Below are 14089 nucleotides of genomic sequence, written 5' to 3'. Positions count from 1 at the left end.
CACTGCACTTACAGTGCCCAGGAATGGACCTGGGTACTGTAGGGACACAGGGCTCATGCTCCTGTATCCACACCACTGGCATAGGGCACCCAGCCAGAGGGGTGGCTGATGTATTCCAGGGCAGTGTATGTTGTGGACATGGCACACAGGGCTGTGTGCCATGTCGACTCTGTTTTGTTCTATACACAGACACTCAGCCTGCAAGGGCAGTGTGTTTGTGTCAGGGTACAGGGCCTCTAAGAGTGGCACAATAAGTGCTGCAGCCCTTAGGGGCCTTCCCTGGCCACAAGGCCCTGGGTACCTAGGGTACCATTTACCAGGGGCTGACATGTGGCCAGGGTTTGCCAATTTGGGTTTTGTTTCAGCACAGTTTTTAGGGAAGGAACATAGGCCCTGAGCACCTGATTAGCAGGAGCCCAGGGCACACTCAGTCAAAGTACATTCAGCAAAAAGTGGGGGCATACCATGCAAGAAAGATGGCACTTTCTCACACACTTCAAAACTTAGGCTTTAATATCGAAACACACCAACATGAGTCGAAAAGTTAGTAACGTACCTGCAATTCTCTTCGACTTCGATCTGGTGATATCCTTTGTTCAAATCAAGGCGGGAAAAGACTTTAGCTCCATTTAGCTGCGTAATCATTCAGCACTGTGTGGCCCTGGATGTTGTTCTCTTTCAATCGCCTTGTTTGCTTTGTGCCTATCAACGCAGATGCACACTGCTCCCCCACTATAATTTTTGGCACTACCACTATGGGTGATACCCTTGCCGCCGGACGAGTGGATCTCTCAATAATGTCATGATTCAATAAGGTATCAACAACCTCTTGTAAATGGAATGTGATTCAATGATGTAGTTGAGCAACATGACGAATGTCCTCATTTATAAGCCTGGGCAAAGCACTACGCTACGCTCGCGTAGTTTGCGAAGTTCGCGCTACTTCGCACTACGCGAACTGCACGTAGCACAGCGCGAACACACGTAGCGTAGTGCTGCGGTCATTTTTTGCTTGCTCGCGGTCCTCAACGTCAAGTTGGCGACCGCGAGCAAGCAAAATGACATCCCGGCGAGACTTTTTCCTTGTTCGCGATCAGCAACTTCAAGTTGGCGAGCGCGAGCATAGAAAATAAACCTCCCGGCGAGATTCCCAACGCGAGGAGGTCAGGTTTCTCATTGCGAGTGGTCGCGTATGCTCGCGACCGCTCGCGATGAGAAACTACCAGTTCGAGTTGAGAAAGCTGCTGCTCGAGTAAAAATCTACTCGAGCAGCAGAAAACTACAGCTCGCACTGTGCAAGATGCCATTTTCAATGATTGCACAGTGCCGGTTGCTTGTCCGCACTGTGCAATCATTGAAAACGACATCTGGCACAGTGCGAACAAGGTACTACGCAGTTAGCGAAGTGCTATGTGTAGCTCGCGTAGTGCGAACTTCACTTTGCGTAGCTTCGCGAAGTGCTACTTCGCGAACTACGCCCAGGGTTACTCATTTATGTGAAGTTGAAATTTCATGGTAGGCAGCCACATTGTAGCTCTCGGAAATCAGTCCCAAGTCAGCAGCGGTACTGAGACTAAGTAAACATGTGCTCGATGAAGTGCCTGACAAGACATGAATTAGCATTTGCACTTTTGTATTTTTATGCTTCACAGTGGCTATGAATGAACCTTGACTTTGCACTGGTGTCAAAGCAGCTCACGTTTACACTTTGATTTTCAAAGGAGTTAAGCTGGGCACTGGAGACAGTTCATTCTACTTCTCTTCCGGCATAATGCTTATCAACACTCCACTGTCTATATTAAAAAGTCTGGAGCACCCATTCACTTTCAGTGTAATCTTGGGACAGCGTCCAAATTAATTTCGCTCTTTCACTTGGCGGCCTAGTTGTGACCAGCTTTTTTCCTTGCAAGAAGCTACCCTACATGTGCACATTGTCCGGCAGTCAACATTGACATCACACACTCATGTATCTCACTGTCGTTAGACAATGACAATATTTTAGTTGAGGAGTTTGATGACAATCAACATCGTTCAGTTTCTACTTCCCTTAACTGATGTTGCTGTTTGGCCTTGTGGGCGTGCATAGAACATTATGTCTCGAACTTTCTGGTACCCATTTTGTGTTCTCGATGTGACGCACTTGGTCTTGCCTCCATTTTGTTTTTTCGACGTGACGTAACACTCTTGATCTTTTTCCTTCCTTTGCAGAATGTTACAAAATGGTTCACTTTCCTGCAGCCTTTGCATATCTGTCCAATGGTGGGACACCTACACTCATGTCGAAAGAAAAATCCACATCAGAAACCAAACTTCTTTTTCTTTCGAGACATTACTTTATGGCCTTTGGCCTTGTGTTTTCTCTTAAGTTTCACACTCAGCGCTGATTGATTTTGGACCGTTACAGCCTCCATGTTAGCTACCCAACTGTCAGCTCTGGCAGCCATTGGTACTCACTCAAAAATGAGTGTCTCTTACAGAATTTGTAATCTGACAGAATCGGAGAGGCAACCATCTATTACTCATCCATCGTTTCACCAGCTCTCTGCCTTTCCTGACTGAAAATGGACCTTTCATAGTCGGCATTTGGCATTGGATTGAACTTGGTGTTTAACGCTTCTCTTGATTTGATAGTATGTCACTTCATCACCTTGTGGCATTTTCTTTATCACTTCTTTTACTCCATCACCTGCCAAATTCTTCAGTTATTTAATGATTTTTTTTTATTTGTCCTTCCAGCGCACCAATTAATTCATCGAAGGTTTCGATCCAGACAGTCCATCTGTTGCCAATATTTCGCTTTTTGGCGGTATCAAAGGGAGGTGGTGGTTTCAAGAAGGCAGCTGCACCACACTTTGCTCGCCTTTCAGCAGGTTGGATGACTATCCTTACTGAGGTTCTGGTAAGCATGATCATACTCTCTGTTTATGCTGGGTTGTCACTGTTTCTATTGTTTCTCTGCATTCACCTGCTTCAGCTTGCAGCATTCTCTTGCACCTGGTTGTCACGGCCTTTACCAATCTGGATGTTAGAAATGTCTCTGCTTTTAGTGCTTTATCATACTCTGCTTGTACAACCTCTAGCGCTTCTCTGTGCCTGGGTGTCTCTGCCTTTAGCATTATCGTACTGTATGAATGACGATTCGGGGTCGCATTGTGGTGCAGTACCTCTTGTGTCAACTTAATCAGCACATTTCTAGCCAATGATGAACACACTCTCTGTAAGGCCTTCACTTTCTTCACAGGCCTGGCACTGGCTGGAGTGTCGATTTGACTCCACATATGCCAACGGTTGTTTTTCACTTCGACTGAGGCCCATGTGTCACACACAAGCAGTTTGCTGTACCATGGCAAACTCTCCAGGAGAGCACTCTTGGTTCTTTGGGTGGCGGAGTTTATGCAATCCCCTTTCTCGTCGCCAGCTGTAGCATCCTACTCCAGCTCGTGTGCTGGTAAATGAACACACCACACACAGAGCTTGGTATCGCATGTCTTTATTTATCAGCGTGTAACCATGAACTGAGCACTTTATATCATGGATTCTATGGCCCAAATCCACGCACATACACCAGTTTACTACGGAGTCGGTCAGGAACCAAAAGGGTCCTGTCATCTCTATCTCAAAAAACACTACAATAAGCATGCATTGAAATCATACATTACAACAGCTAAATGCACAACGGGTTCTGTCTGGCAGAGCTTCAGTTACAAGGCCAGTTTTTAAGTCTTTCTTAAGCCCAGTCAAGCCTACATTTCTTAGCAGCCTTTAGTACATGCCTTTAATATGCTTGAAGCTGTGCCTAACCATGACCTGAAGATTGTGATGGGGACTTGAATTCAAAAGTGGGAAATGACAACAGGAACCTTGACAGAGCCATGGGAGAGGAAGTTTGTGGAACACTGAATGATACTGGAGAAAGATTGTTGATATCTTGCTCCACAAATGATTTGGTCATAGTAGGGACTCTCTTCCCTCACTGTGATACCCACAAACTAACTCAATGCTCACCCAATGGCAGAGAGAGGAATCAGATTGACCACCTGATAATAAGCAACACCTGGAGATGTTCACTGAAAGATGTCAGAGAGAGGAAGGGAGCGGACATCAGCTGTGATCACCTAGTGACCACTCCTGTGATGCTAAGACTTAGAAAAACAGAATGCAGAATGCAAAACATCAGGACAACAGCACTTCGATGTGGTAAAATTCTAGGATCCCAAGACCAAGAAGGCACAAGACACATGGCAAGGCAAGTGGGCAGCAAAAAAGAAACTTATGGAGGCCAAGTTTAAGAGCCTACAGGAGAAATACAAGCAACAGTACACAGAAGCAAATAGAGCACTCAAAGGAATAAAAGAGCTCACAAGTGGATATGCATGGATATTCATGTCAGCCAAGCAGAGGAGGAAGCTGGTAGAGGAAAACAGCTTAAGGTCTTCAAGATCTCAAGGAGAGTCTGTGGTAAACTTTGTGTAATATATAATACCCCTGTCATGGACAAACAAGGCAGGCTACTCACAACAGATAAGGAACAGGTAACTGGGTTGAGCACTTGAAATAAGTCACAACAGCCCAGTACCAACAAGGGAAGTGGACATTTAAAGTACAGAGACAGATTTGGATGTGAACACTGCCTCATCACAACCATTTTCAGTGCCATCCTATCTCTCAAAAATAGAAAAGCTCCTGGCCAAGACAACCTGAATGCAAAAAATTTCAAGGCAGACCCTGAAGCATCAGCCAAAATTCTCCAACCACTGTTTACATCGATATGGGAGAGAAAGAAGGTACCAGACGACTGAAACCAAGCCATCATCATCAAGATTCCAAAGAAGGGAACATTAACCAACTGTATCAACTGGCATACAATCACCCTTCAATCAATCCTAAGTAAAATCCTGCTGAAAACCATTATAGAGCACTTTCTGATGCAGTGGACAAGTAGTTAATAAAAGAACAGGCATGGCTCTGCAAGGGTAGAGATTGTGTTGATCAGATACTTGCTCTACGTAACATCTTAGAGCACTACAGGGAGTGGCAGAGACAAACATACATCAACTGGCGTTTACTGATTGCCTGTGGTATACCAATTGTTCTCCTCATCAAGAACGTGTATGATAATTATACTTGCAAGGTGGGAGATAGTGAGTATAGATTCGAAGTTAAGACTGGTGTGAGACAGGAATATGTGATGTCAGTGTTGCTTTTCAACCTAGTGATTCACTGAGTAGTTCAATCCACAACGTAAGCCCAAGCCAGAGACATCAGATGGACCTTATTCTTTACAATGGAAGATCATGGCTATGCAAATGACCTAGACTTTTGGTTCACACAGCATATGCAGGAAAAGGTGCCTTGCCTCAACATCTATGCACAACAAGTGGGCTTGAAGAGTAACATGAAGAAATCAGAAATTATGCCACTCAACATTCCAAAACGTTCACCAATCAAGATCGATGGAGAGGACCTAGCCATGATTTTAAGTATTCAGTCACCTACCTTGGCATTCCATATAACATGATGGGGGCAAGCACTGACATCAGGAGTAGACTGAACAGTACCAGGTCCAGTAATATCTTCAGGATTCAGAATAATGTATGGAGGTCATCTCAGTACAGCACCAACACCAACTGATGCTTTACGAGGACTGCTTTCTGTCTACATTCTTCGATAGATCAGAATGCTGGCAGATGACGAAAAGTGACATCATCAAAATGAAAGCCTTGCTTCTAAACCAGTAACCTGAGAATAATTTTGCACATTTTCTGGCTGTGAACCATCTCCAGCCAGGATCTACTCACCAGAAGGAAGCAATAGAACATGGATACCACCATTATAAGAAGAATATGGGAATGGATAGGGCACACTATCAGAAGAGAACAACACTCTATCACAAGAACAGCTCTCCACTGAACCCCAGAAGGCAAATGGAAAAAGGCAGGCAGGCCAAAGAGCACCTGTAGGCAAACTGTGGAAATGCAAAGAGCCACAGCTGAGGCACGTCAAAGAAACTTGCTCTAGACAAGCAGAAGTGGAGGTCCAATGTTGCTGTCCTCCACGCCAGTCAACATAACAGGCAATGGATAGATAAACCTGCTTGATGCCATATAATCCTAAAAATCAGGTAGGTTCTCCCTCTGCTAAACATCCTTAGATCCAGTCATGTATAGATCTCTCCTGAACATACCATTAGTTTCCAAGATAATGGAAAAAGTGAGTAAGAATCAGGCATAATCAATTGTGGAAGATACTATTTTTTAAAAGCAACTTGATGCCAGATTCTGACTAAAACGTGGTACTGCATCTGTCATGTCTATTGACCATCATGACCAGACACTAGATGTTTTTCATTGCAAGACTTTGGATCAGGTTCTTTTTTACCTGTTTGCCAAATTTGATATGGTGGGATATTCAATTTTGACAAGCAACTGGCTGATATTTGACAGCACAGTTTTCAGTTAATGTGAGCATTTCGTAACTAATCATACTTCAGCAGCATCAATACTCCCATTGAATTCTGTGTATAGTTAACAACATGAGGGAATGTGGGGCTCAGTATTTACACCCTTGATCTTTAATATTAACATGTTTGCTCCACTTTGAAGCTGGTAGTTTATTGGTATATTGGTATATAGCTGTGCCAATGAAAACCAACTCTTGCTCAAGTCAAGAGTGGCATCAACGAGGCCAGCTAAGCTTGGTGATGGACACGCGTCTTTCATTTGTGTTCTTTGTGTAACTGTTCCTTTATTAATCCTACCCACAAAGTGTAAGTGGATTGTAATCTCTGCTCCTTGTTGCAGCTCATCTATGTCAAAGGAGTGAACAGGGGCAATGCACAGGCTCTGATAAACCCCTTGCAAAAGCTTCAAACTGTGTTAGCTCACTTTCTGGTTGGAAGCATAGGGCTCGTGTGACACTGGCTATGTGTCCTTTGCACTAATTACCAGTTACACATCACACATACAGCAATATTATGTGCGAAATTCTGCAAGAATTCTATGGACAAAGCCATTTTTATAGAATATATTTACTCACTTCACTGCTCTAAGATAAATTACATCCCCAGGTCTTGTCTAATACAAGCAGATTCAACCTGCCAGCCCACTGATTACTTTGTCAAGCCGAAAGAGGCACTGCTACTGCCCAACATACTCCCCCATCTCCTTATGTTATGTTTATGGAGTGGGCAACACAATTAGGTAGATCTCCATAGTTCCTTAATCTTAGCACAGATGAGGTATGCTCCTGGGATAATGATACAAATTATTTGCATAATATGGGCATCCATACACAAAAGTACATATTTTTCCTAATGCTAGCTCTTGCATACCAGTGGTAATCCTTGGTATAATGTGAACATATTTGTAATGATGGAGCTTATCTCTGGCATTAAATTGACCCTCACACCAGAGGTTAATTATTAGCTTAATGTAGACATATGTTGCACAATCCTGAATAGTGATGATTATTGGCATACAATGCAGAGCCGTTCTTGATGGCAACCACTTCTAGCCTAATTCTGTCAGGGGCTTAATGTGATAATTCTAAGCCTGTTCTAGATATACATTGCTATGATGATTCCCACTTTTGGTGTAATACTGACCCTGCCTTTATAGTATTAAATCTTGGCACAATGTAAGCATCCGTTGCACTTGCCACCCACATTGACTAAGGTTGGCCCTGCTGTATTGGTGGCAATTCTTGCTACAATGTGGGCATCCTTTTTCCTGCAATTTCAATTAGATGAGTTTAAAACTGTGGGCTGTGGGTTGTAAAAATATTTAGTATGTAGAGGAACAGAGGCCTATTATATATTTCTCTGTTGATGGTAATTGACGTCCCCACCTTCAGTAAAGGTTCCTAATGAGTCAGATTCACCCATCCATCAATGTAATTCAGTGATCGCTCTGTGTACTCAATCACCTATTTTCAACCTTGCACTTAATAACTCATCTATATATGCAGTCACTCGTACGCCCATTAATTCGAGCATTTACTACTGTTCACATTCAGCCACTCATCCATCCACACAGGAAAACAATCTTGCCAATCAATTAAACATTGACCTATAAAAGGCAGACTGTATTAACTTTGCCAGTGTGTGCTTTAAGTAGATCTCTCAGACATCCCATGAAGTCCCTCATTGCATCCACTTGCAAGCGCATCTCTGTCACCCTTGGGGGTGTAGGCTGGTTGCAGGCTGCTCTGTGAAAGGCAGAGCCCCAGCTTCAAACAGGCGTTCCGCCTTCCATTAAATTCTATTTTAGGTACAGGAGGAGAGTTTGCACATTTGTTACAATACAGCACATTGTTCCAGTCTGAGCCTGGCATACAAACTCAGTGTGCTGTGGTGCAAAGTGGGATAGTGCAGTGAATCTATGATATGGCACTCGGGGTCATATTACAGAAAGTGCCCCAGAGCGCAACGGGCATTTGCAGATACTTTGCAAACCCCCTGGGCACTTTGGTATTACAGAAGGGGCCGCAGATGCTTGTACGGCACTTTCTGTAATACAGATAGCAATTGTACACATATAGCAGCAGCTCTATCACCAGAGGGCGTACCTTCATTTGCATGGGAGCGTCGCCCCATGCAAATTAAGAAATCCCTTTGCCTCTGGTCTGTGCCGTACTACTGAAGCAGGCGCAGAGGCAAAGAAGCTGTCATGAGGCACACTGACAGTGTGCCACCTAAAACTTAGTGCACTGTCAGTGCTCACCCTGATAGCAGCCCTCTTTAAAGGGGCAAGGGGCTTCTATCGACCCCACGACATTCCCTTGCAGGCAGGTGCAGTTACTCACGGCACCCACCTGCAAGGGGATCTCTAATCCCTCTTAAAGTTGTAGGCGGGTTGCCCTCTGCACAGTGAAAAACGGAGCAGCTGCTTCAAAGCCACTCCTAATTTCAATTGAACGCGCTGCCCTTAGGGCAGTACAAGGTCATGGCTGCCCTAGGGGCAGCACATTCAATGTAATACAGCACATTCTTCTTTTTTGTGCCGGGCGCACCTTTTGAAAGGTGCGCCCGGTTCTAACAAGGAAAATACACTGCATTCCATAATAAGGCCCCTGGTCTCAATGCACAGTCTGTTTTCAATTTATACATCCTAATAAACCAGTTTTTCAGATTATTGTTCCTTTCTTTCCTTTTTTTTCAGTTATCTGATCTGGAACAAACAATAAAAATATTGAACACAAACTACTTCACTGCATGAAGAGGCCGTGCACAGTGGGCACTAAATGGCCTGTTTCATGTACATTAATAATGCATACATTTTATGTGAGCGTCATCATGCACAGCAGTAGATGCAGAGAAAGAGACATGGAAGAACCTGCAAACCTACATTCCTGCACAAATGTTTGTAGAACATTTACATTGAGACCCTGGCCTTGAAGGGACCCTTGCCCCATACTCACAAATGTCTTCAAGACTGTGAAAGGAGTTTCAGAAGGTAACTACTGCAGTTCAGACGACCGCTGCCTGACCTCCCCAATGTTAATAGCTGTGAAGTGCAAAGTGAAACCTGTTCAATATAGGTCAGGCAGTCAGCAACCACTCAATACTTTAAAGCCTCATGAGCAGTTGCAGATCACTGAAGCATTCCACCGTGGGTCACTAGGAGTGGGGTAATGTCCCATTGCAACTACCTTACTTACATACTTTGTAAGTCGTATTGCAAAGGAGAACTTTGTTTTAGCAAAGTCAGCGAAATCGCTTTTCCTACCTTTGTGAATGGTAGTTCTTTTAAAAACCTGGCTGATTATGTCAGCCCTTTTCACAAAAGTGTGGTTGTTTGCTTTAAATTCATTGTATACGCACTTTTTCTGATAAAATATTGCTGTGTGGTCTAATTTCGTCTTAAATTTTGGTTTCATCTGAATGCTGGTGTAATTCAAATGCTGTTGATGTTGTCTTTTATTTGAACTGTGAACACTGCCACTCAGTGCTATAGTATTGATCATGGAAATAAAATATCCACAGCAGTGCCTATAAGGTGGAATTCCCAGATGATGCCTGTTTTTTTTGTTAGTTCCTAATACCAGTATTGTTACCTTCTTTTGCATTATTGTTTGTATTGTGAACGATACGTCCTACAGCCATGCACTTTATTTACCCACCTTCTAAACCCACTTTATACCCAGGGATATGCCCACAGTGGTCTGATGCAAACGAAGAAGTTTAGTTGTGATTTAATAAAACCCTAAGGACACTAAATAACTCAATTCATCCTGAATTTCTGCATTCATGTTTTAGTGGTTATAAAAACAGGGTCATAGTTTAGTAGTTGTGAACAATCATACATTTTCCCTTGTCGTCCAGACGAGGCCGTCCTTTGCCATGATTAACTTTTACTTATGATTAATAATGAATAACAAGACATATGTTGCACAGCCCCAGTATTTAGCTCCCATGCACACAGTGCCTCTTAATCTATCAAGCTATTCTCATCACAGACAGTTATTAGGATGTGCCTTGGCTCTCTTTGCTTTTCACCTCCAGGCAGCTGTATTACAGATGGTAATCAGTTTCCATTATGAGCTTTCTTATTACTGCATATTACTGACCGATTTATCTTTGCCCAAGGTCACAAGACTGTTCCTCATTTTTCGTTGATAAAATTGTTTTAATATTTTTGACCAGCTCCCAATCTATGATGCAAAATAGAGTACGCCTAATGGATTGCATGTATATGCATGAAAAATACTAAGGTGAGACCTGTGAAGCCTCGAAACAAACACACTAGTATAATATGCCGTCCGAGGTCAGCTTTTTAATAAACTGAAAATTGAACATTGTACTGTACAATTGGTTCTAAGAAAAGTTGTAACCATGTTTGCCATGAAACACGCACAGCTTAAGCACATTTTAATATGTAATAAATTGTGGAAACGGACGCGAGCCTAAAAGCATAATTTTCTGTTAATAAAAACCTGTTTTAGATAGCCTTTGCCACCACAGATACGTGGAATATTTTTTTTTTTTAAATGTGTTCATTTGTTTCCGGTTATCAACAAACAATGCTGCAGTAAAATAGGAAACAAAAATTTGTGTATAATACATCAGCTAGAATGAACATATCCCGCAAGGAAGTACATGGCACTGGTGAGAACAATACATCAGGTGAGCAGTCAGTGGTTAACATGGGGACACAGAGCAGGTCAGTGAAGCATCCGAGGCATCACAAGCTAGAGACGAGAGGTTTGTTTGGAGGGGTGCCCAAATGCCTTTAGGTCTTAATGGGGGGTGGCTGAAGTGAGGCACAGAGTTCACTGGTCATATCGAAGTATTGCATATCTTTCAACCAATCATGGGCGGTGGGTGCTATACCGCTGATCCAGAAGAGGGATGTGCGTCGCTTAGCTAAGAGCAAGGCCATGGCAGTAGATCATCGGTGCCCAGAGCTCAAGGGTTTAACATCTCCTAAAAGTGCCTTGAGTGGAACGCGATCATCAGTGGAGTTCAAGCATGGTAGAACTCAAAGCAGATATAGCAGTCCAACAAGCCTGAATAATAGTAAAATTCCAAGCGAGATGTACAAATTTGGTGTGGTCAGTCGCACATTTGGGGAAGCAATGTGAACGTGAGGGGTCAAAGTACGCCAGGGCCTTGGGAGGGGTATACGTCTGTTGAAGGTACTTGTCATGAAGAAGTCTGTGCCCACTGTTAGTGGATACTAGCTTGGTTTGCGCGCAGCAATAGGACCAAGTTTTGTCTGGAATGGAGTAGCACAGGTCACGCTCCCAGGCCAGTACACGTGTTGGTTGAGTGGGAGACAGGGGTGATATATTTAGAATACCAGCTCGGCCCTATCGGTAGATGATATCACTAAAGTGAATGGGTGGGGGGGGGAAGGGGGGGTAATTCAGCTGGTTCCTCCAGGTAAGCGGGCAGTTTCTCACGTAAGATGCTGTGAAGGTGAAGACAAACAAATGTATCCATGGGGAAGGGGTTCCCGTGGTCGCAATCGCAGTGTGTATGTCAACTTTACCATTAGTGAAGAGGTCCCCTATATTACGTAGCTGATGGGCTGAGAGTGTGCATTGCACCAATTTTTCCTGGGTCATTGGTAGCCACGGATTGTTTATAAGTGGGATAACCAGTGAATATAGCAGTTTGGCGCCATGACTCAGCACGTTGTGGAGAGAGTATCTATGTCAGAGGGTTCACGTAGTAACCGATGGGGTACAATGGAAGAAAATGGTAGTTGTTCTGCCTGGTCATTGTCTGGGTTTAGATCGGGAAGACTGATGTCACAGGATTACCAGTAATAAGAGAAATGACACTGCACAACAAGATAATATAACTAGAAATCATGTACACTGAAGCCTCCCTTTTCGTATGGAAGGGTTAGCGTCTCCCACTTGTTTCTAGGACCATGGCCAGCCCATATAATGTGGGTGCACAAAGTGATGAAGAAAGAGTTGGCCAGTGCAATCGGGATGTTTAGAAACAGGCAAGGAAAGCGTGGAAGCACTACCATCTTAATAATGGCATTCCGCCCTGCAATGGAGAGTGGAAGCCGAATCCACCTGTCAATCTGACTGATGCGCTTGTCAACTGCGGGGCCATAGTTGTGGTAGATGACCTCCTCGCGCTGTCTATGTATAGGATTCCAAGGTATTTAAGGGTGTCAGTTCACCAGGGAAGAGGGTATTCCAACACACAGGGGACCGTGACATCTGTGAGTGGAAAAAGCTCAGATTTACTCCAATTGAGGGAGAGACCCAACAGAGCTCAGTGTTGCATTATTTCTTGGATGATGGGGAGAGATGTGTGGTGGGATCCCATACAAACAGAAGGATGTCATCGGCATAGATGGAATCCAGGAGAGGTCCTTTATGGAACCAAAGTTCCCTTTGCATATGGCGGTCCTGCAAATATCAGACCATGGGATCTGGGGCAATGATAAAGAGCAAGGGAGAAAGGGGGTATCCCTGGTGAATGCCCCTTGGGAAAACATCAGTAAATTAGTAATTTACTCTCTGCTGTGCCATAGGGTTAGCGTAGAGGAGCCTAATTAGGTCACAAATGCTTCAGGGTATACCTAATTGATTAAGGGTTGCCTTCAGGAAGGGCCACACCAGGGAATCAAAGGCTTTCTCAGCATCCAGAAGGGTCATTGCAGCTGGGAGGGTCCGAGAAATTTGGTTCAGGACTGCAAATATAGTTCAGAGACTTATGGTGGTAGAGCAATGTGGCACAAAGCCCGTTTCGAGTAGGGAAATTATTTGTTCCAATAGTAGGCCCAAACGTTTTGCCACAAGTTTAGCCTACATTTTGTTATCATAGTTGAGGATGTGTAAATTTGAGTGCAATGGTGCACCACGAAGAAATGTCACTTTCAATGAGATTCAAAGCGATGTGTCTTTTGGAAACAAATTCAATCCTTTATTTTCTTCGTATTTCCTCCTCAACACATAAACATGAAAGACTTCCAGCCAACGCATTTCATTCAGGAAAAATGACTTGGCTCTCCTCAGGACCAGGAAACCAGAGGAGGGCCAAATTATTATTATCGTTACTGGCAAAATTGATGGGAGTACATTCCCCATGGAATACAAATACAGGAAAACATACTGAGGCACAAATCAAGTTACAGACATCAAGATACTGATAAGCCCTGAAGAAGTTCGACATTTTTTCAATTTTCCTTAACGATTCCAGATTGAATTTGTTTCCAAAAGACACATCGCTTTGACTCTCACTGAAAGTGACATTTCTTCCTGGTGCACCATTCCACTCAAATTTACAGTTTCTATTTGTAAAGCAGTGGTACCAATCAACGGCAGGTACAGGAATTGTTGTGCACAGGACCACACTCTGTTTAACGTTACTTAATAAAAACAAAACGGTATAGTCTTGAATGTTTTACGGGAGAGAGTGAGGCACGTGCCGGAGAATGGCTTGCTGTGTGTTCAACTCAATCACGGTCCGACCCCTGACCTTTCCACTGTAAACACGACTGCACTGTGTATTGTTTTATTTTCCAGCATTGATAGCTTCCCTGCTGCCTCTTGCTAGAAGGTTTCAAAGCATTTCCCCTGCCTTGCAGCAATCTAATTTGGGGCTGGTAGTGACAATGCATGG

This window comes from Triturus cristatus, chromosome 10, assembly GCF_964204655.1.
Source record: "Triturus cristatus chromosome 10, aTriCri1.1, whole genome shotgun sequence".
In the NCBI taxonomy this organism is placed as follows: domain Eukaryota; kingdom Metazoa; phylum Chordata; class Amphibia; order Caudata; family Salamandridae; genus Triturus; species Triturus cristatus.
This window is presented reverse-complemented; position numbering follows the sequence as displayed.